Source organism: Cervus elaphus, chromosome 15, assembly GCF_910594005.1.
Source record: "Cervus elaphus chromosome 15, mCerEla1.1, whole genome shotgun sequence".
Taxonomy (NCBI): Eukaryota; Metazoa; Chordata; class Mammalia; order Artiodactyla; family Cervidae; genus Cervus; species Cervus elaphus.
Window position 1 is genome coordinate 11,195,001 of NC_057829.1, and position 22,892 is coordinate 11,217,892.

The 22,892-nt window shown below is 63.8% G+C and overlaps 6 non-coding genes across 6 annotated transcripts; all 6 read right to left on the reverse strand.

Annotated features, from left to right (window-relative positions):
• Nucleotides 1–1,839: 1,839 nt before the first annotated feature.
• Nucleotides 1,840–1,958, reverse strand: LOC122709805. The gene has a single exon (XR_006345764.1). It is a non-coding gene; the product is annotated as a 5S ribosomal RNA (ribosomal RNA).
• Nucleotides 1,959–5,674: 3,716 nt separating this feature from the next.
• LOC122709601 lies at nt 5,675–5,793 on the reverse strand. The gene has a single exon (XR_006345590.1). It is a non-coding gene; the product is annotated as a 5S ribosomal RNA (ribosomal RNA).
• Nucleotides 5,794–9,307: 3,514 nt separating this feature from the next.
• On the reverse strand, nt 9,308–9,426 carry LOC122709612. The gene has a single exon (XR_006345601.1). It is a non-coding gene; the product is annotated as a 5S ribosomal RNA (ribosomal RNA).
• Nucleotides 9,427–12,941: 3,515 nt separating this feature from the next.
• LOC122709623 lies at nt 12,942–13,060 on the reverse strand. The gene has a single exon (XR_006345612.1). It is a non-coding gene; the product is annotated as a 5S ribosomal RNA (ribosomal RNA).
• Nucleotides 13,061–16,569: 3,509 nt separating this feature from the next.
• LOC122709634 lies at nt 16,570–16,688 on the reverse strand. The gene has a single exon (XR_006345623.1). It is a non-coding gene; the product is annotated as a 5S ribosomal RNA (ribosomal RNA).
• Nucleotides 16,689–20,240: 3,552 nt separating this feature from the next.
• LOC122709645 lies at nt 20,241–20,359 on the reverse strand. The gene has a single exon (XR_006345632.1). It is a non-coding gene; the product is annotated as a 5S ribosomal RNA (ribosomal RNA).
• Between the last annotated feature and the right edge of the window lie 2,533 nt (nt 20,360–22,892).

The following is a 22,892-nucleotide window of genomic DNA, read 5'->3' on the forward strand; positions in this document are numbered from 1 at the left end:
TTACTTGGTTGATGATAGGAGAATCTCTGAGTGACACTATTTCCTTGCTTTTCAATGGATCCCTTTTGTTGCAGAACCTTTCCCTTGAAAGTGAAGGAACCTATGTCTGCACAGGCACTAATGCTCTTGCAAAGGCAAAAGCAATTCCGTCCTCCACTAGCTTGGTAAGCACCAAGTCCTTCTTGTCTTCAAGTGCTTCCTATAATACGTGCAAAGGAGGACCCAGTTTTGTGGATTCTGGAGTCAAGGAGTTAACAAGTGGACGTTACATGGTTTTAAGCATTGCTGTCACTGCCCACTTACAAACCGCCTCTAAATTTAACCCTCTGTCTTACCTGTTCTTCTCTCAGAAGGCTGTGACTGCCTTGCTGCTGCTTGTCTGCCTAAGAACCCACAATGAGATATTAACTTTCTGCCCAGAATCAAGATCCTTCATACTCTGCCTCTGTGTGCATGCTTGTGTGCCACGTTGCTTCAGTCCTGCCTGCCTGACTGTTGTGACCCCATGGGCTGTAGCCCGCCAGGCTCCTCTTACTGTAGGAGCCTCCAGGCAAGCATGCTGAAGTAGGTTGTCATGTGGTCCTCCAGGGGATCTTCCCAACCCAGGTATCAAACCCACATCTCCTTCATTCCCTGCATGGGCAGACAGGTTCTTTACTGCTAGCACCACCTGGGAAGCGCATTCTGGCTCTACATCTCCTTAATTTATAACTAAACTCTGTTCTAGGCAACGCAGTTTCCCGCACTCTGATCCAACACCACACACACGCACACACACACAGAGGGAGACACAGCGACTGACGGACAGAAGACGGGAGGCAGGCACAGGAGCGAGGATGGCATCCGATCCGAGACAGACACAGTGGCACAGTCCCTGACCCACCTCAGAGAGAGGCCAGGCTGAAGAAGCAGCTTCCCCAAGGGAGGGGGCGTCAGCCTTGGGCCCCTGGGCCCCAGCTGCACGCGGTGCCCTGGGGCTGGCAGAGCCCCCCCCCCCCCACCGTGGCGTCCCCAAGACGTCTTGGCAGCCGAGGTCTCAAAGGTCCCCTTCGGCTTGGCTTCCTAAGGCAAGACCCAGCCCCCGCCCAAAGGCCAGAGGGTGAGTGTGTGAGAGTGTGTGTGCGAGTGTGTCAGGGGGCAAGGGTGTGGGCGGGCCGACTGGGGTCCAGGGGGATACCCAGAATGGAGGGCCGAGGGTGTGGAGGCCGTGGGTTGGGAAGCCTGTGTGGTTCTCTTGCTGTTTCTCTCTCCCTCTTTCTCCATCTCCCTTACCTGTGGTTTCTGGCTCCTGACCTGTCTCGGCGGCGGGGTGGGTGTGTGTGTGGGGGGTGTGTGTGTGTGTGTGTGTGTGTGTGTGTGTGTGTGAGCCCGCGGGAGAGCACGCGCAGTCGCGTGCGAGGATGGCACTAGGGTTGCGGGTGGGGCTGGGGCGTGGGGCAGCCGCCCCACCCCCACCCCCCCAGGATTACCTGAGGCTTGCCTAGGGAGCCCCAGACGGAGACTGGAAGGTCATCTGGTTTTTTGGAAGCCGAAAGCGGAGGGGCTCTCGGGCCGCACGGAGGCAGCCCAGGTCTGTGGCGGGCGTCGGACCCCGCCCCCCAGGCCCGGGTCACCCACCCGCGGAGGGGCTGGGGCCGGGGGGATCCAAGAGATGGGACGCCCGCTGCTGCCTGCGAGGGCCGCCGGCTGGAAGGCAGGCGACCGACGGCTGTGAGCGCGGTGGGGTGCGAGGGGCCAGGGTTGGGGCGGGGGCTTGCGGTGCAGGCCACGCCAGGGGTGGGGCTGGGGGAGGTGTGGGGCGGGAGAGGGGGCGGGGGCTAAAGGAGAGGGGAGGCAAAAAGCCTACAGCACCCGGTATTCCCAGGCGGTCTCCCATCCAAGTACTAACCAGGCCCGACCCTGCTTAGCTTCCGAGATCAGACGAGATCGGGCGCGTTCAGGGTGGTATGGCCGTAGACGGAGGCGGCTGCCTCCAAGCGCCCTAAGAGCCCCGCGCCGCGCCGCGCCTCCCTTTCGCTGTGACCTGCCTGCCGGGCGGGCCAGCCGGCCGCACCTCTCCAGGGGCCGCGCGCTGTACCTGAGCCGGACGACCCGCCACCGGACTCCGGCCGGCCAGGGCCGGCAGCCCGGCGGCCGGCCGACGCCGCCCCGCCCCCGCTCACCATCCCCGTGCGTGCGTGCGTGCGGGGGCGGGACGGGCGCGGAGGTCTCGGCGCTCTCCCACCCCGGGCCTCTGCAGGCCCGCCCCCGCTGGGCGGCGCCCCCACCCCCAGCCCGTTCGCTGCACAGGGCCAGGTGGCCCCGGAGGTCTCTGGCTTCCGGGCCCGCCGCTGCCCGCCGCCCGCGGGCCTCTGAGCCTCCTCTGGGCCTCCTGCGCAGCCCAGCTGGAGCCCTGAGCGCCCATCCTGCCCGGCACCTGCCCGGTGCCCAAACCCACGGGGAGCCAGCAGCGCGGCCGACAGGAGCGCGTCAGCCCCGCCCCTTCGCCCTATCCAGGCCCCACTTGCCCCCACGCCGCCCGCCAAGCACAGGACCGTCCTGAGAGAGCAGACGGCCGACAGGCAGGCACACGGACAGACACACAAGACACTCGCCTCACGCACCCACGCCAAGTGAGACAAGCCGGCTGGCGCAAGCTCGTCAGCCAGAGCCAGGGCCCCAGCAACCTGTGAGAGGCCGGGGCCAGAGGAAGGGACTGGAGGCCGGGTGTCAGGAGACACAGAGGCAGAGAGAGACTGAGGTTCAGAGACAGACTCGAAGACAGGGAGAGGGAGATGCAGCCGGACAGACAGACGGGAGCGCGCGCGCACGCAGACACACACACACACACACACACACACACACACACACACACACACACACAGAGGGAGACACAGCGACTGACGGACAGAAGACGGGAGGCAGACACGGGAGAGAGGATGGCATCCGATCCGAGACAGACACAATGGCACAGTCCCTGACCCACCTCAGAGAGAGGCCAGGCGGAAGAAGCAGCTTCCCCAAGGGAGGGGGCATCAGCCTTGGGCCCCGGGCCCCAGCTGCACGCGGTGCCCTGGGGCTGGCAGAGCCCCGTGGGATCCCCAAGACGTCTTGGCAGCCGAGGTCTCAAAGGTCCCCTTCGGCTTGGCTTCCTAATAAGGCAAGACCCAGCCCCCGCCCAAAGGCCAGAGCGTGAGTGTGTGAGAGTGTGTGTGTGAGAGTGTCAGGGGGCAAGGGTGTGGGCGGGCCGACTGGGGTCGGGGGTGGGGGCGGTGGGGGGGGCGGGGAGGGGGGGGGAGGCCGGGGCGGGATACCCAGAATGGAGGGGGAAGGGTGTGGAGCTGGGGGGTTGCATATCATGTGGGGTCCAAGCATACCGGACGGTCATCTTGTTTCTTGCAATCCGAATGCGGAGTGGCCCTCCGGCCTCTTGGAGGCAACCCAGGTCTGCGTTGGGAGTCGGGGCCCCGGTCATCCTCCCGCAGAGGGGCTATGGCCGTGGCGATCCAAAAGTTGGCACGCTGCTACCCGCCATGCCCGCTGACTGGCTGGCCGGCTGGCCAAAGGCCCTGTTGGCTGGAAGATAGGCTACGGCTTGAGGGCGTTCGGGTCATATCTGGTTTTATTCCGATGGTGTGCCTCATCCTAATGTTACTTGGTTGATGATAGGAGAATCTCTGAGTGACACTATTTCCTTGCTTTTCAATGGATCCCTTTTGTTGCAGAACCTTTCCCTTGAAAGTGAAGGAACCTATGTCTGCACAGGCACTAATGCTCTTGCAAAGGCAAAAGCAATTCCGTCCTCCACTAGCTTGGTAAGCACCAAGTCCTTCTTGTCTTCAAGTGCTTCCTATAATACGTGCAAAGGAGGACCCGGTTTTGTGGATTCTGGAGTCAAGGAGTTAACAAGTGGACGTTACATGGTTTTAAGCATTGCTGTCACTGCCCACTTACAAACCGCCTCTAAATTTAACCCTCTGTCTTACCTGTTCTTCTCTCAGAAGGCTGTGACTGCCTTGCTGCTGCTTGTCTGCCTAAGAACCCACAATGAGATATTAACTTTCTGCCCAGAATCAAGATCCTTCATACTCTGCCTCTGTGTGCATGCTTGTGTGCCACGTTGCTTCAGTCCTGCCTGCCTGACTGTTGTGACCCCATGGGCTGTAGCCCGCCAGGCTCCTCTTACTGTAGGAGCCTCCAGGCAAGCATGCTGAAGTAGGTTGTCATGTGGTCCTCCAGGGGATCTTCCCAACCCAGGTATCAAACCCACATCTCCTTCATTCCCTGCATGGGCAGACAGGTTCTTTACTGCTAGCACCACCTGGGAAGCGCATTCTGGCTCTACATCTCCTTAATTTATAACTAAACTCTGTTCTAGGCAACGCAGTTTCCCGCACTCTGATCCAACACCACACACACGCACACACACACAGAGGGAGACACAGCGACTGACGGACAGAAGACGGGAGGCAGGCACAGGAGCGAGGATGGCATCCGATCCGAGACAGACACAGTGGCACAGTCCCTGACCCACCTCAGAGAGAGGCCAGGCTGAAGAAGCAGCTTCCCCAAGGGAGGGGGCGTCAGCCTTGGGCCCCTGGGCCCCAGCTGCACGCGGTGCCCTGGGGCTGGCAGAGCCCCCCCCCCCCCCCACCGTGGCGTCCCCAAGACGTCTTGGCAGCCGAGGTCTCAAAGGTCCCCTTCGGCTTGGCTTCCTAAGGCAAGACCCAGCCCCCGCCCAAAGGCCAGAGGGTGAGTGTGTGAGAGTGTGTGTGCGAGTGTGTCAGGGGGCAAGGGTGTGGGCGGGCCGACTGGGGTCCAGGGGGATACCCAGAATGGAGGGCCGAGGGTGTGGAGGCCGTGGGTTGGGAAGCCTGTGTGGTTCTCTTGCTGTTTCTCTCTCCCTCTTTCTCCATCTCCCTTACCTGTGGTTTCTGGCTCCTGACCTGTCTCGGCGGCGGGGTGGGTGTGTGTGTGTGGGGTGTGTGTGTGTGTGTGTGTGTGTGTGTGTGTGTGTGTGTGGGGGGTGTGTGTGTGTGTGTGTGTGTGTGTGTGTGTGTGTGTGTGTGTGTGTGTGTGTGTGTGTGTGTGGTGTGTGTGTGTGTGTGTGTGGGGTGTGTGTGTGTGTGTGTGTGTGTGTGTGTGTGTGTGTGTGTGTGTGTGTGTGTGTGTGTGTGTGTGTGTGTGTGTGTGTGTGTGTGTGTGTGTGTGTGTGTGTGAGCCCGCGGGAGAGCACGCGCAGTCGCGTGCGAGGATGGCACTAGGGTTGCGGGTGGGGCTGGGGCGTGGGGCAGCCGCCCCCCCCCCCCCCCCCCCCAGGATTACCTGAGGCTTGCCTAGGGAGCCCCAGACGGAGACTGGAAGGTCATCTGGTTTTTTGGAAGCCGAAAGCGGAGGGGCTCTCGGGCCGCACGGAGGCAGCCCAGGTCTGTGGCGGGCGTCGGACCCCGCCCCCCAGGCCCGGGTCACCCACCCGCGGAGGGGCTGGGGCCGGGGGGATCCAAGAGATGGGACGCCCGCTGCTGCCTGCGAGGGCCGCCGGCTGGAAGGCAGGCGACCGACGGCTGTGAGCGCGGTGGGGTGCGAGGGGCCAGGGTTGGGGCGGGGGCTTGCGGTGCAGGCCACGCCAGGGGTGGGGCTGGGGGAGGTGTGGGGCGGGAGAGGGGGCGGGGGCTAAAGGAGAGGGGAGGCAAAAAGCCTACAGCACCCGGTATTCCCAGGCGGTCTCCCATCCAAGTACTAACCAGGCCCGACCCTGCTTAGCTTCCGAGATCAGACGAGATCGGGCGCGTTCAGGGTGGTATGGCCGTAGACGGAGGCGGCTGCCTCCAAGCGCCCTAAGAGCCCCGCGCCGCGCCGCGCCTCCCTTTCGCTGTGACCTGCCTGCCGGGCGGGCCAGCCGGCCGCACCTCTCCAGGGGCCGCGCGCTGTACCTGAGCCGGACGACCCGCCACCGGACTCCGGCCGGCCAGGGCCGGCAGCCCGGCGGCCGGCCGACGCCGCCCCGCCCCCGCTCACCATCCCCGTGCGTGCGTGCGTGCGGGGGCGGGACGGGCGCGGAGGTCTCGGCGCTCTCCCACCCCGGGCCTCTGCAGGCCCGCCCCCGCTGGGCGGCGCCCCCACCCCCAGCCCGTTCGCTGCACAGGGCCAGGTGGCCCCGGAGGTCTCTGGCTTCCGGGCCCGCCGCTGCCCGCCGCCCGCGGGCCTCTGAGCCTCCTCTGGGCCTCCTGCGCAGCCCAGCTGGAGCCCTGAGCGCCCATCTTGCCCGGCACCTGCCCGGTGCCCAAACCCACGGGGAGCCAGCAGCGCGGCCGACAGGAGCGCGTCAGCCCCGCCCCTTCGCGCTATCCAGGCCCCACTTGCCCCCACGCCGCCCGCCAAGCACAGGACCGTCCTGAGAGAGCAGACGGCCGACAGGCAGGCACACGGACAGACACACAAGACACTCGCCTCACGCACCCACGCCAAGTGAGACAAGCCGGCTGGCGCAAGCTCGTCAGCCAGAGCCAGGGCCCCAGCAACCTGTGAGAGGCCGGGGCCAGAGGAAGGGACTGGAGGCCGGGTGTCAGGAGACACAGAGGCAGAGAGAGACTGAGGTTCAGAGACAGACTCGAAGACAGGGAGAGGGAGATGCAGCCGGACAGACAGACGGGAGCGCGCGCACACGCAGACACACACACACACACACACACACACACACACACACACACACAGAGGGAGACACAGCGACTGACGGACAGAAGACGGGAGGCAGACACGGGAGAGAGGATGGCATCCGATCCGAGACAGACACAATGGCACAGTCCCTGACCCACCTGAGAGAGAGGCCAGGCGGAAGAAGCAGCTTCCCCAAGGGAGGGGGCATCAGCCTTGGGCCCCGGGCCCCAGCTGCACGCGGTGCCCTGGGGCTGGCAGAGCCCCGTGGGATCCCCAAGACGTCTTGGCAGCCGAGGTCTCAAAGGTCCCCTTCGGCTTGGCTTCCTAATAAGGCAAGACCCAGCCCCCGCCCAAAGGCCAGAGCGTGAGTGTGTGAGAGTGTGTGTGTGAGAGTGTCAGGGGGCAAGGGTGTGGGCGGGCCGACTGGGGTCGGGGGTGGGGGCGGTGGGGGGGGGCGGGGGGGGGGGGGGAGGCCGGGGCGGGATACCCAGAATGGAGGGGGAAGGGTGTGGAGCTGGGGGGTTGCATATCATGTGGGGTCCAAGCATACCGGACGGTCATCTTGTTTCTTGCAATCCGAATGCGGAGTGGCCCTCCGGCCTCTTGGAGGCAACCCAGGTCTGCGTTGGGAGTCGGGGCCCCGGTCATCCTCCCGCAGAGGGGCTATGGCCGTGGCGATCCAAAAGTTGGCACGCTGCTACCCGCCATGCCCGCTGACTGGCTGGCCGGCTGGCCAAAGGCCCTGTTGGCTGGAAGATAGGCTACGGCTTGAGGGCGTTCGGGTCATATCTGGTTTTATTCCGATGGTGTGCCTCATCCTAATGTTACTTGGTTGATGATAGGAGAATCTGTGAGTGACACTATTTCCTTGCTTTTCAATGGATCCCTTTTGTTGCAGAACCTTTCCCTTGAAAGTGAAGGAACCTATGTCTGCACAGGCACTAATGCTCTTGCAAAGGCAAAAGCAATTCCGTCCTCCACTAGCTTGGTAAGCACCAAGTCCTTCTTGTCTTCAAGTGCTTCCTATAATACGTGCAAAGGAGGACCCGGTTTTGTGGATTCTGGAGTCAAGGAGTTAACAAGTGGACGTTACATGGTTTTAAGCATTGCTGTCACTGCCCACTTACAAACCGCCTCTAAATTTAACCCTCTGTCTTACCTGTTCTTCTCTCAGAAGGCTGTGACTGCCTTGCTGCTGCTTGTCTGCCTAAGAACCCACAATGAGATATTAACTTTCTGCCCAGAATCAAGATCCTTCATACTCTGCCTCTGTGTGCATGCTTGTGTGCCACGTTGCTTCAGTCCTGCCTGCCTGACTGTTGTGACCCCATGGGCTGTAGCCCGCCAGGCTCCTCTTACTGTAGGAGCCTCCAGGCAAGCATGCTGAAGTAGGTTGTCATGTGGTCCTCCAGGGGATCTTCCCAACCCAGGTATCAAACCCACATCTCCTTCATTCCCTGCATGGGCAGACAGGTTCTTTACTGCTAGCACCACCTGGGAAGCGCATTCTGGCTCTACATCTCCTTAATTTATAACTAAACTCTGTTCTAGGCAACGCAGTTTCCCGCACTCTGATCCAACACCACACACACGCACACACACACAGAGGGAGACACAGCGACTGACGGACAGAAGACGGGAGGCAGGCACAGGAGCGAGGATGGCATCCGATCCGAGACAGACACAGTGGCACAGTCCCTGACCCACCTCAGAGAGAGGCCAGGCTGAAGAAGCAGCTTCCCCAAGGGAGGGGGCGTCAGCCTTGGGCCCCTGGGCCCCAGCTGCACGCGGTGCCCTGGGGCTGGCAGAGCCCCCCCCCCCCACCGTGGCGTCCCCAAGACGTCTTGGCAGCCGAGGTCTCAAAGGTCCCCTTCGGCTTGGCTTCCTAAGGCAAGACCCAGCCCCCGCCCAAAGGCCAGAGGGTGAGTGTGTGAGAGTGTGTGTGCGAGTGTGTCAGGGGGCAAGGGTGTGGGCGGGCCGACTGGGGTCCAGGGGGATACCCAGAATGGAGGGCCGAGGGTGTGGAGGCCGTGGGTTGGGAAGCCTGTGTGGTTCTCTTGCTGTTTCTCTCTCCCTCTTTCTCCATCTCCCTTACCTGTGGTTTCTGGCTCCTGACCTGTCTCGGCGGCGGGGTGGGTGTGTGTGTGGGGGGTGTGTGTGTGTGTGTGTGTGTGTGTGTGTGTTGTGTGTGTGTGTGAGCCCGCGGGAGAGCACGCGCAGTCGCGTGCGAGGATGGCACTAGGGTTGCGGGTGGGGCTGGGGCGTGGGGCAGCCGCCCCACCCCCACCCCCCCAGGATTACCTGAGGCTTGCCTAGGGAGCCCCAGACGGAGACTGGAAGGTCATCTGGTTTTTTGGAAGCCGAAAGCGGAGGGGCTCTCGGGCCGCACGGAGGCAGCCCAGGTCTGTGGCGGGCGTCGGACCCCGCCCCCCAGGCCCGGGTCACCCACCCGCGGAGGGGCTGGGGCCGGGGGGATCCAAGAGATGGGACGCCCGCTGCTGCCTGCGAGGGCCGCCGGCTGGAAGGCAGGCGACCGACGGCTGTGAGCGCGGTGGGGTGCGAGGGGCCAGGGTTGGGGCGGGGGCTTGCGGTGCAGGCCACGCCAGGGGTGGGGCTGGGGGAGGTGTGGGGCGGGAGAGGGGGCGGGGGCTAAAGGAGAGGGGAGGCAAAAAGCCTACAGCACCCGGTATTCCCAGGCGGTCTCCCATCCAAGTACTAACCAGGCCCGACCCTGCTTAGCTTCCGAGATCAGACGAGATCGGGCGCGTTCAGGGTGGTATGGCCGTAGACGGAGGCGGCTGCCTCCAAGCGCCCTAAGAGCCCCGCGCCGCGCCGCGCCTCCCTTTCGCTGTGACCTGCCTGCCGGGCGGGCCAGCCGGCCGCACCTCTCCAGGGGCCGCGCGCTGTACCTGAGCCGGACGACCCGCCACCGGACTCCGGCCGGCCAGGGCCGGCAGCCCGGCGGCCGGCCGACGCCGCCCCGCCCCCGCTCACCATCCCCGTGCGTGCGTGCGTGCGGGGGCGGGACGGGCGCGGAGGTCTCGGCGCTCTCCCACCCCGGGCCTCTGCAGGCCCGCCCCCGCTGGGCGGCGCCCCCACCCCCAGCCCGTTCGCTGCACAGGGCCAGGTGGCCCCGGAGGTCTCTGGCTTCCGGGCCCGCCGCTGCCCGCCGCCCGCGGGCCTCTGAGCCTCCTCTGGGCCTCCTGCGCAGCCCAGCTGGAGCCCTGAGCGCCCATCCTGCCCGGCACCTGCCCGGTGCCCAAACCCACGGGGAGCCAGCAGCGCGGCCGACAGGAGCGCGTCAGCCCCGCCCCTTCGCCCTATCCAGGCCCCACTTGCCCCCACGCCGCCCGCCAAGCACAGGACCGTCCTGAGAGAGCAGACGGCCGACAGGCAGGCACACGGACAGACACACAAGACACTCGCCTCACGCACCCACGCCAAGTGAGACAAGCCGGCTGGCGCAAGCTCGTCAGCCAGAGCCAGGGCCCCAGCAACCTGTGAGAGGCCGGGGCCAGAGGAAGGGACTGGAGGCCGGGTGTCAGGAGACACAGAGGCAGAGAGAGACTGAGGTTCAGAGACAGACTCGAAGACAGGGAGAGGGAGATGCAGCCGGACAGACAGACGGGAGCGCGCGCACACGCAGACACACACACACACACACACACACACACACACACACACACACACACAGAGGGAGACACAGCGACTGACGGACAGAAGACGGGAGGCAGACACGGGAGAGAGGATGGCATCCGATCCGAGACAGACACAGTGGCACAGTCCCTGACCCACCTGAGAGAGAGGCCAGGCGGAAGAAGCAGCTTCCCCAAGGGAGGGGGCATCAGCCTTGGGCCCCGGGCCCCAGCTGCACGCGGTGCCCTGGGGCTGGCAGAGCCCCGTGGGATCCCCAAGACGTCTTGGCAGCCGAGGTCTCAAAGGTCCCCTTCGGCTTGGCTTCCTAATAAGGCAAGACCCAGCCCCCGCCCAAAGGCCAGAGCGTGAGTGTGTGAGAGTGTGTGTGTGAGAGTGTCAGGGGGCAAGGGTGTGGGCGGGCCGACTGGGGTCGGGGGTGGGGGCGGTGGGGGGGCGGGGAGGGGGGGGAGGCCGGGGCGGGATACCCAGAATGGAGGGGGAAGGGTGTGGAGCTGGGGGGTTGCATATCATGTGGGGTCCAAGCATACCGGACGGTCATCTTGTTTCTTGCAATCCGAATGCGGAGTGGCCCTCCGGCCTCTTGGAGGCAACCCAGGTCTGCGTTGGGAGTCGGGGCCCCGGTCATCCTCCCGCAGAGGGGCTATGGCCGTGGCGATCCAAAAGTTGGCACGCTGCTACCCGCCATGCCCGCTGACTGGCTGGCCGGCTGGCCAAAGGCCCTGTTGGCTGGAAGATAGGCTACGGCTTGAGGGCGTTCGGGTCATATCTGGTTTTATTCCGATGGTGTGCCTCATCCTAATGTTACTTGGTTGATGATAGGAGAATCTCTGAGTGACACTATTTCCTTGCTTTTCAATGGATCCCTTTTGTTGCAGAACCTTTCCCTTGAAAGTGAAGGAACCTATGTCTGCACAGGTACTAATGCTCTTGCAAAGGCAAAAGCAATTCCGTCCTCCACTAGCTTGGTAAGCACCAAGTCCTTCTTGTCTTCAAGTGCTTCCTATAATACGTGCAAAGGAGGACCCGGTTTTGTGGATTCTGGAGTCAAGGAGTTAACAAGTGGACGTTACATGGTTTTAAGCATTGCTGTCACTGCCCACTTACAAACCGCCTCTAAATTTAACCCTCTGTCTTACCTGTTCTTCTCTCAGAAGGCTGTGACTGCCTTGCTGCTGCTTGTCTGCCTAAGAACCCACAATGAGATATTAACTTTCTGCCCAGAATCAAGATCCTTCATACTCTGCCTCTGTGTGCATGCTTGTGTGCCACGTTGCTTCAGTCCTGCCTGCCTGACTGTTGTGACCCCATGGGCTGTAGCCCGCCAGGCTCCTCTTACTGTAGGAGCCTCCAGGCAAGCATGCTGAAGTAGGTTGTCATGTGGTCCTCCAGGGGATCTTCCCAACCCAGGTATCAAACCCACATCTCCTTCATTCCCTGCATGGGCAGACAGGTTCTTTACTGCTAGCACCACCTGGGAAGCGCATTCTGGCTCTACATCTCCTTAATTTATAACTAAACTCTGTTCTAGGCAACGCAGTTTCCCGCACTCTGATCCAACACCACACACACGCACACACACACAGAGGGAGACACAGCGACTGACGGACAGAAGACGGGAGGCAGGCACAGGAGCGAGGATGGCATCCGATCCGAGACAGACACAGTGGCACAGTCCCTGACCCACCTCAGAGAGAGGCCAGGCTGAAGAAGCAGCTTCCCCAAGGGAGGGGGCGTCAGCCTTGGGCCCCGGGCCCCAGCTGCACGCGGTGCCCTGGGGCTGGCAGAGCCCCCCCCCCCCACCGTGGCGTCCCCAAGACGTCTTGGCAGCCGAGGTCTCAAAGGTCCCCTTCGGCTTGGCTTCCTAAGGCAAGACCCAGCCCCCGCCCAAAGGCCAGAGGGTGAGTGTGTGAGAGTGTGTGTGCGAGTGTGTCAGGGGGCAAGGGTGTGGGCGGGCCGACTGGGGTCCAGGGGGATACCCAGAATGGAGGGCCGAGGGTGTGGAGGCCGTGGGTTGGGAAGCCTGTGTGGTTCTCTTGCTGTTTCTCTCTCCCTCTTTCTCCATCTCCCTTACCTGTGGTTTCTGGCTCCTGACCTGTCTCGGCGGCAGGGTGGGTGTGTGGGTGTGTGTGTGGGGTGTGTGTGTGTGTGTGTGTGTGTGTGTGTGTGTGTGTGTGTGAGCCCGCGGGAGAGCACGCGCAGTCGCGTGCGAGGATGGCACTAGGGTTGCGGGTGGGGCTGGGGCGTGGGGCAGCCGCCCCCCCCCCCCCCCCCAGGATTACCTGAGGCTTGCCTAGGGAGCCCCAGACGGAGACTGGAAGGTCATCTGGTTTTTTGGAAGCCGAAAGCGGAGGGGCTCTCGGGCCGCACGGAGGCAGCCCAGGTCTGTGGCGGGCGTCGGACCCCGCCCCCCAGGCCCGGGTCACCCACCCGCGGAGGGGCTGGGGCCGGGGGATCCAAGAGATGGGACGCCCGCTGCTGCCTGCGAGGGCCGCCGGCTGGAAGGCAGGCGACCGACGGCTGTGAGCGCGGTGGGGTGCGAGGGGCCAGGGTTGGGGCGGGGGCTTGCGGTGCAGGCCACGCCAGGGGTGGGGCTGGGGGAGGTGTGGGGCGGGAGAGGGGGCGGGGGCTAAAGGAGAGGGGAGGCAAAAAGCCTACAGCACCCGGTATTCCCAGGCGGTCTCCCATCCAAGTACTAACCAGGCCCGACCCTGCTTAGCTTCCGAGATCAGACGAGATCGGGCGCGTTCAGGGTGGTATGGCCGTAGACGGAGGCGGCTGCCTCCAAGCGCCCTAAGAGCCCCGCGCCGCGCCGCGCCTCCCTTTCGCTGTGACCTGCCTGCCGGGCGGGCCAGCCGGCCGCACCTCTCCAGGGGCCGCGCGCTGTACCTGAGCCGGACGACCCGCCACCGGACTCCGGCCGGCCAGGGCCGGCAGCCCGGCGGCCGGCCGACGCCGCCCCGCCCCCGCTCACCATCCCCGTGCGTGCGTGCGTGCGGGGGCGGGACGGGCGCGGAGGTCTCGGCGCTCTCCCACCCCGGGCCTCTGCAGGCCCGCCCCCGCTGGGCGGCGCCCCCACCCCCAGCCCGTTCGCTGCACAGGGCCAGGTGGCCCCGGAGGTCTCTGGCTTCCGGGCCCGCCGCTGCCCGCCGCCCGCGGGCCTCTGAGCCTCCTCTGGGCCTCCTGCGCAGCCCAGCTGGAGCCCTGAGCGCCCATCCTGCCCGGCACCTGCCCGGTGCCCAAACCCACGGGGAGCCAGCAGCGCGGCCGACAGGAGCGCGTCAGCCCCGCCCCTTCGCCCTATCCAGGCCCCACTTGCCCCCACGCCGCCCGCCAAGCACAGGACCGTCCTGAGAGAGCAGACGGCCGACAGGCAGGCACACGGACAGACACACAAGACACTCGCCTCACGCACCCACGCCAAGTGAGACAAGCCGGCTGGCGCAAGCTCGTCAGCCAGAGCCAGGGCCCCAGCAACCTGTGAGAGGCCGGGGCCAGAGGAAGGGACTGGAGGCCGGGTGTCAGGAGACACAGAGGCAGAGAGAGACTGAGGTTCAGAGACAGACTCGAAGACAGGGAGAGGGAGATGCAGCCGGACAGACAGACGGGAGCGCGCGCGCACGCAGACACACACACACACACACACACACACACACACACACACAGGGAGACACAGCGACTGACGGACAGAAAACGGGAGGCAGACACGGGAGAGAGGATGGCATCCGATCCGAGACAGACACAATGGCACAGTCCCTGACCCACCTCAGAGAGAGGCCAGGCGGAAGAAGCAGCTTCCCCAAGGGAGGGGGCATCAGCCTTGGGCCCCGGGCCCCAGCTGCACGCGGTGCCCTGGGGCTGGCAGAGCCCCGTGGGATCCCCAAGACGTCTTGGCAGCCGAGGTCTCAAAGGTCCCCTTCGGCTTGGCTTCCTAATAAGGCAAGACCCAGCCCCCGCCCAAAGGCCAGAGCGTGAGTGTGTGAGAGTGTGTGTGTGTGAGTGTCAGGGGGCAAGGGTGTGGGCGGGCCGACTGGGGTCGGGGGTGGGGGGGTGGGGGGGCGGGGAGGGGGGGGGAGGCCGGGGCGGGATACCCAGAATGGAGGGGGAAGGGTGTGGAGCTGGGGGGTTGCATATCATGTGGGGTCCAAGCATACCGGACGGTCATCTTGTTTCTTGCAATCCGAATGCGGAGTGGCCCTCCGGCCTCTTGGAGGCAACCCAGGTCTGCGTTGGGAGTCGGGGCCCCGGTCATCCTCCCGCAGAGGGGCTATGGCCGTGGCGATCCAAAAGTTGGCACGCTGCTACCCGCCATGCCCGCTGACTGGCTGGCCGGCTGGCCAAAGGCCCTGTTGGCTGGAAGATAGGCTACGGCTTGAGGGCGTTCGGGTCATACCTGGTTTTATTCCGATGGTGTGCCTCATCCTAATGTTACTTGGTTGATGATAGGAGAATCTCTGAGTGACACTATTTCCTTGCTTTTCAATGGATCCCTTTTGTTGCAGAACCTTTCCCTTGAAAGTGAAGGAACCTATGTCTGCACAGGCACTAATGCTCTTGCAAAGGCAAAAGCAATTCCGTCCTCCACTAGCTTGGTAAGCACCAAGTCCTTCTTGTCTTCAAGTGCTTCCTATAATACGTGCAAAGGAGGACCCGGTTTTGTGGATTCTGGAGTCAAGGAGTTAACAAGTGGACGTTACATGGTTTTAAGCATTGCTGTCACTGCCCACTTACAAACCGCCTCTAAATTTAACCCTCTGTCTTACCTGTTCTTCTCTCAGAAGGCTGTGACTGCCTTGCTGCTGCTTGTCTGCCTAAGAACCCACAATGAGATATTAACTTTCTGCCCAGAATCAAGATCCTTCATACTCTGCCTCTGTGTGCATGCTTGTGTGCCACGTTGCTTCAGTCCTGCCTGCCTGACTGTTGTGACCCCATGGGCTGTAGCCCGCCAGGCTCCTCTTACTGTAGGAGCCTCCAGGCAAGCATGCTGAAGTAGGTTGTCATGTGGTCCTCCAGGGGATCTTCCCAACCCAGGTATCAAACCCACATCTCCTTCATTCCCTGCATGGGCAGACAGGTTCTTTACTGCTAGCACCACCTGGGAAGCGCATTCTGGCTCTACATCTCCTTAATTTATAACTAAACTCTGTTCTAGGCAACGCAGTTTCCCGCACTCTGATCCAACACCACACACACGCACACACACACAGAGGGAGACACAGCGACTGACGGACAGAAGACGGGAGGCAGGCACAGGAGCGAGGATGGCATCCGATCCGAGACAGACACAGTGGCACAGTCCCTGACCCACCTCAGAGAGAGGCCAGGCTGAAGAAGCAGCTTCCCCAAGGGAGGGGGCGTCAGCCTTGGGCCCCGGGCCCCAGCTGCACGCGGTGCCCTGGGGCTGGCAGAGCCCCCCCCCCCCACCGTGGCGTCCCCAAGACGTCTTGGCAGCCGAGGTCTCAAAGGTCCCCTTCGGCTTGGCTTCCTAAGGCAAGACCCAGCCCCCGCCCAAAGGCCAGAGGGTGAGTGTGTGAGAGTGTGTGTGCGAGTGTGTCAGGGGGCAAGGGTGTGGGCGGGCCGACTGGGGTCCAGGGGGATACCCAGAATGGAGGGCCGAGGGTGTGGAGGCCGTGGGTTGGGAAGCCTGTGTGGTTCTCTTGCTGTTTCTCTCTCCCTCTTTCTCCATCTCCCTTACCTGTGGTTTCTGGCTCCTGACCTGTCTCGGCGGCAGGGTGGGTGTGTGGGTGTGTGTGTGGGGTGTGTGTGTGTGTGTGTGTGTGTGTGTGTGTGTGTGTGTGTGTGTGAGCCCGCGGGAGAGCACGCGCAGTCGCGTGCGAGGATGGCACTAGGGTTGCGGGTGGGGCTGGGGCGTGGGGCAGCCGCCCCCCCCCACCCCCCCAGGATTACCTGAGGCTTGCCTAGGGAGCCCCAGACGGAGACTGGAAGGTCATCTGGTTTTTTGGAAGCCGAAAGCGGAGGGGCTCTCGGGCCGCACGGAGGCAGCCCAGGTCTGTGGCGGGCGTCGGACCCCGCCCCCCAGGCCCGGGTCACCCACCCGCGGAGGGGCTGGGGCCGGGGGATCCAAGAGATGGGACGCCCGCTGCTGCCTGCGAGGGCCGCCGGCTGGAAGGCAGGCGACCGACGGCTGTGAGCGCGGTGGGGTGCGAGGGGCCAGGGTTGGGGCGGGGGCTTGCGGTGCAGGCCACGCCAGGGGTGGGGCTGGGGGAGGTGTGGGGCGGGAGAGGGGGCGGGGGCTAAAGGAGAGGGGAGGCAAAAAGCCTACAGCACCCGGTATTCCCAGGCGGTCTCCCATCCAAGTACTAACCAGGCCCGACCCTGCTTAGCTTCCGAGATCAGACGAGATCGGGCGCGTTCAGGGTGGTATGGCCGTAGACGGAGGCGGCTGCCTCCAAGCGCCCTAAGAGCCCCGCGCCGCGCCGCGCCTCCCTTTCGCTGTGACCTGCCTGCCGGGCGGGCCAGCCGGCCGCACCTCTCCAGGGGCCGCGCGCTGTACCTGAGCCGGACGACCCGCCACCGGACTCCGGCCGGCCAGGGCCGGCAGCCCGGCGGCCGGCCGACGCCGCCCCGCCCCCGCTCACCATCCCCGTGCGTGCGTGCGTGCGGGGGCGGGACGGGCGCGGAGGTCTCGGCGCTCTCCCACCCCGGGCCTCTGCAGGCCCGCCCCCGCTGGGCGGCGCCCCCACCCCCAGCCCGTTCGCTGCACAGGGCCAGGTGGCCCCGGAGGTCTCTGGCTTCCGGGCCCGCCGCTGCCCGCCGCCCGCGGGCCTCTGAGCCTCCTCTGGGCCTCCTGCGCAGCCCAGCTGGAGCCCTGAGCGCCCATCCTGCCCGGCACCTGCCCGGTGCCCAAACCCACGGGGAGCCAGCAGCGCGGCCGACAGGAGCGCGTCAGCCCCGCCCCTTCGCCCTATCCAGGCCCCACTTGCCCCCACGCCGCCCGCCAAGCACAGGACCGTCCTGAGAGAGCAGACGGCCGACAGGCAGGCACACGGACAGACACACAAGACACTCGCCTCACGCACCCACGCCAAGTGAGACAAGCCGGCTGGCGCAAGCTCGTCAGCCAGAGCCAGGGCCCCAGCAACCTGTGAGAGGCCGGGGCCAGAGGAAGGGACTGGAGGCCGGGTGTCAGGAGACACAGAGGCAGAGAGAGACTGAGGTTCAGAGACAGACTCGAAGACAGGGAGAGGGAGATGCAGCCGGACAGACAGACGGGAGCGCGCGCGCACGCAGACACACACACACACACACACACACACACACACACACACAGGGAGACACAGCGACTGACGGACAGAAAACGGGAGGCAGACACGGGAGAGAGGATGGCATCCGATCCGAGACAGACACAATGGCACAGTCCCTGACCCACCTCAGAGAGAGGCCAGGCGGAAGAAGCAGCTTCCCCAAGGGAGGGGGCATCAGCCTTGGGCCCCGGGCCCCAGCTGCACGCGGTGCCCTGGGGCTGGCAGAGCCCCGTGGGATCCCCAAGACGTCTTGGCAGCCGAGGTCTCAAAGGTCCCCTTCGGCTTGGCTTCCTAATAAGGCAAGACCCAGCCCCCGCCCAAAGGCCAGAGCGTGAGTGTGTGAGAGTGTGTGTGTGTGAGTGTCAGGGGGCAAGGGTGTGGGCGGGCCGACTGGGGTCGGGGGTGGGGGGGTGGGGGGGCGGGGAGGGGGGGGGGGGGCCGGGGCGGGATACCCAGAATGGAGGGGGAAGGGTGTGGAGCTGGGGGGTTGCATATCATGTGGGGTCCAAGCATACCGGACGGTCATCTTGTTTCTTGCAATCCGAATGCGGAGTGGCCCTCCGGCCTCTTGGAGGCAACCCAGGTCTGCGTTGGGAGTCGGGGCCCCGGTCATCCTCCCGCAGAGGGGCTATGGCCGTGGCGATCCAAAAGTTGGCACGCTGCTACCCGCCATGCCCGCTGACTGGCTGGCCGGCTGGCCAAAGGCCCTGTTGGCTGGAAGATAGGCTACGGCTTGAGGGCGTTCGGGTCATACCTGGTTTTATTCCGATGGTGTGCCTCATCCTAATGTTACTTGGTTGATGATAGGAGAATCTCTGAGTGACACTATTTCCTTGCTTTTCAATGGATCCCTTTTGTTGCAGAACCTTTCCCTTGAAAGTGAAGGAACCTATGTCTGCACAGGCACTAATGCTCTTGCAAAGGCAAAAGCAATTCCGTCCTCCACTAGCTTATGCTCTTGCAAAGGCAAAAGCAATTCCGTCCTCCACTAGCTTGGTAAGCACCAAGTCCTTCTTGTCTTCAAGTGCTTCCTATAATACGTGCAAAGGAGGACCCGGTTTTGTGGATTCTGGAGTCAAGGAGTTAACAAGTGGACGTTACATGGTTTTAAGCATTGCTGTCACTGCCCACTTACAAACCGCCTCTAAATTTAACCCTCTGTCTTACCTGTTCTTCTCTCAGAAGGCTGTGACTGCCTTGCTGCTGCTTGTCTGCCTAAGAACCCACAATGAGATATTAACTTTCTGCCCAGAATCAAGATCCTTCATACTCTGCCTCTGTGTGCATGCTTGTGTGCCACGTTGCTTCAGTCCTGCCTGCCTGACTGTTGTGACCCCATGGGCTGTAGCCCGCCAGGCTCCTCTTACTGTAGGAGCCTCCAGGCAAGCATGCTGAAGTAGGTTGTCATGTGGTCCTCCAGGGGATCTTCCCAACCCAGGTATCAAACCCACATCTCCTTCATTCCCTGCATGGGCAGACAGGTTCTTTACTGCTAGCACCACCTGGGAAGCGCATTCTGGCTCTACATCTCCTTAATTTATAACTAAACTCTGTTCTAGGCAACGCAGTTTCCCGCACTCTGATCCAACACCACACACACGCACACACACACAGAGGGAGACACAGCGACTGACGGACAGAAGACGGGAGGCAGGCACAGGAGCGAGGATGGCATCCGATCCGAGACAGACACAGTGGCACAGTCCCTGACCCACCTCAGAGAGAGGCCAGGCTGAAGAAGCAGCTTCCCCAAGGGAGGGGGCGTCAGCCTTGGGCCCCGGGCCCCAGCTGCACGCGGTGCCCTGGGGCTGGCAGAGCCCCCCCCCCCCACCGTGGCGTCCCCAAGACGTCTTGGCAGCCGAGGTCTCAAAGGTCCCCTTCGGCTTGGCTTCCTAAGGCAAGACCCAGCCCCCGCCCAAAGGCCAGAGGGTGAGTGTGTGAGAGTGTGTGTGCGAGTGTGTCAGGGGGCAAGGGTGTGGGCGGGCCGACTGGGGTCCAGGGGGATACCCAGAATGGAGGGCCGAGGGTGTGGAGGCCGTGGGTTGGGAAGCCTGTGTGGTTCTCTTGCTGTTTCTCTCTCCCTCTTTCTCCATCTCCCTTACCTGTGGTTTCTGGCTCCTGACCTGTCTCGGCGGCAGGGTGGGTGTGTGGGTGTGTGTGTGGGGTGTGTGTGTGTGTGTGTGTGTGTGTGTGTGTGTGTGTGTGTGTGAGCCCGCGGGAGAGCACGCGCAGTCGCGTGCGAGGATGGCACTAGGGTTGCGGGTGGGGCTGGGGCGTGGGGCAGCCGCCCCCCCCCCCCCCCCCCAGGATTACCTGAGGCTTGCCTAGGGAGCCCCAGACGGAGACTGGAAGGTCATCTGGTTTTTTGGAAGCCGAAAGCGGAGGGGCTCTCGGGCCGCACGGAGGCAGCCCAGGTCTGTGGCGGGCGTCGGACCCCGCCCCCCAGGCCCGGGTCACCCACCCGCGGAGGGGCTGGGGCCGGGGGATCCAAGAGATGGGACGCCCGCTGCTGCCTGCGAGGGCCGCCGGCTGGAAGGCAGGCGACCGACGGCTGTGAGCGCGGTGGGGTGCGAGGGGCCAGGGTTGGGGCGGGGGCTTGCGGTGCAGGCCACGCCAGGGGTGGGGCTGGGGGAGGTGTGGGGCGGGAGAGGGGGCGGGGGCTAAAGGAGAGGGGAGGCAAAAAGCCTACAGCACCCGGTATTCCCAGGCGGTCTCCCATCCAAGTACTAACCAGGCCCGACCCTGCTTAGCTTCCGAGATCAGACGAGATCGGGCGCGTTCAGGGTGGTATGGCCGTAGACGGAGGCGGCTGCCTCCAAGCGCCCTAAGAGCCCCGCGCCGCGCCGCGCCTCCCTTTCGCTGTGACCTGCCTGCCGGGCGGGCCAGCCGGCCGCACCTCTCCAGGGGCCGCGCGCTGTACCTGAGCCGGACGACCCGCCACCGGACTCCGGCCGGCCAGGGCCGGCAGCCCGGCGGCCGGCCGACGCCGCCCCGCCCCCGCTCACCATCCCCGTGCGTGCGTGCGTGCGGGGGCGGGACGGGCGCGGAGGTCTCGGCGCTCTCCCACCCCGGGCCTCTGCAGGCCCGCCCCCGCTGGGCGGCGCCCCCACCCCCAGCCCGTTCGCTGCACAGGGCCAGGTGGCCCCGGAGGTCTCTGGCTTCCGGGCCCGCCGCTGCCCGCCGCCCGCGGGCCTCTGAGCCTCCTCTGGGCCTCCTGCGCAGCCCAGCTGGAGCCCTGAGCGCCCATCCTGCCCGGCACCTGCCCGGTGCCCAAACCCACGGGGAGCCAGCAGCGCGGCCGACAGGAGCGCGTCAGCCCCGCCCCTTCGCCCTATCCAGGCCCCACTTGCCCCCACGCCGCCCGCCAAGCACAGGACCGTCCTGAGAGAGCAGACGGCCGACAGGCAGGCACACGGACAGACACACAAGACACTCGCCTCACGCACCCACGCCAAGTGAGACAAGCCGGCTGGCGCAAGCTCGTCAGCCAGAGCCAGGGCCCCAGCAACCTGTGAGAGGCCGGGGCCAGAGGAAGGGACTGGAGGCCGGGTGTCAGGAGACACAGAGGCAGAGAGAGACTGAGGTTCAGAGACAGACTCGAAGACAGGGAGAGGGAGATGCAGCCGGACAGACAGACGGGAGCGCGCGCGCACGCAGACACACACACACACACACACACACACACACACACACACACAGGGAGACACAGCGACTGACGGACAGAAAACGGGAGGCAGACACGGGAGAGAGGATGGCATCCGATCCGAGACAGACACAATGGCACAGTCCCTGACCCACCTCAGAGAGAGGCCAGGCGGAAGAAGCAGCTTCCCCAAGGGAGGGGGCATCAGCCTTGGGCCCCGGGCCCCAGCTGCACGCGGTGCCCTGGGGCTGGCAGAGCCCCGTGGGATCCCCAAGACGTCTTGGCAGCCGAGGTCTCAAAGGTCCCCTTCGGCTTGGCTTCCTAATAAGGCAAGACCCAGCCCCCGCCCAAAGGCCAGAGCGTGAGTGTGTGAGAGTGTGTGTGTGTGAGTGTCAGGGGGCAAGGGTGTGGGCGGGCCGACTGGGGTCGGGGGTGGGGGGGTGGGGGGGCGGGGAGGGGGGGGGAGGCCGGGGCGGGATACCCAGAATGGAGGGGGAAGGGTGTGGAGCTGGGGGGTTGCATATCATGTGGGGTCCAAGCATACCGGACGGTCATCTTGTTTCTTGCAATCCGAATGCGGAGTGGCCCTCCGGCCTCTTGGAGGCAACCCAGGTCTGCGTTGGGAGTCGGGGCCCCGGTCATCCTCCCGCAGAGGGGCTATGGCCGTGGCGATCCAAAAGTTGGCACGCTGCTACCCGCCATGCCCGCTGACTGGCTGGCCGGCTGGCCAAAGGCCCTGTTGGCTGGAAGATAGGCTACGGCTTGAGGGCGTTCGGGTCATACCTGGTTTTATTCCGATGGTGTGCCTCATCCTAATGTTACTTGGTTGATGATAGGAGAATCTCTGAGTGACACTATTTCCTTGCTTTTCAATGGATCCCTTTTGTTGCAGAACCTTTCCTCTTGCAAAGGCAAAAGCAATTCCGTCCTCCACTAGCTTGGTAAGCACCAAGTCCTTCTTGTCTTCAAGTGCTTCCTATAATACGTGCAAAGGAGGACCCGGTTTTGTGGATTCTGGAGTCAAGGAGTTAACAAGTGGACGTTACATGGTTTTAAGCATTGCTGTCACTGCCCACTTACAAACCGCCTCTAAATTTAACCCTCTGTCTTACCTGTTCTTCTCTCAGAAGGCTGTGACTGCCTTGCTGCTGCTTGTCTGCCTAAGAACCCACAATGAGATATTAACTTTCTGCCCAGAATCAAGATCCTTCATACTCTGCCTCTGTGTGCATGCTTGTGTGCCACGTTGCTTCAGTCCTGCCTGCCTGACTGTTGTGACCCCATGGGCTGTAGCCCGCCAGGCTCCTCTTACTGTAGGAGCCTCCAGGCAAGCATGCTGAAGTAGGTTGTCATGTGGTCCTCCAGGGGATCTTCCCAACCCAGGTATCAAACCCACATCTCCTTCATTCCCTGCATGGGCAGACAGGTTCTTTACTGCTAGCACCACCTGGGAAGCGCATTCTGGCTCTACATCTCCTTAATTTATAACTAAACTCTGTTCTAGGCAACGCAGTTTCCCGCACTCTGATCCAACACCACACACACGCACACACACACAGAGGGAGACACAGCGACTGACGGACAGAAGACGGGAGGCAGGCACAGGAGCGAGGATGGCATCCGATCCGAGACAGACACAGTGGCACAGTCCCTGACCCACCTCAGAGAGAGGCCAGGCTGAAGAAGCAGCT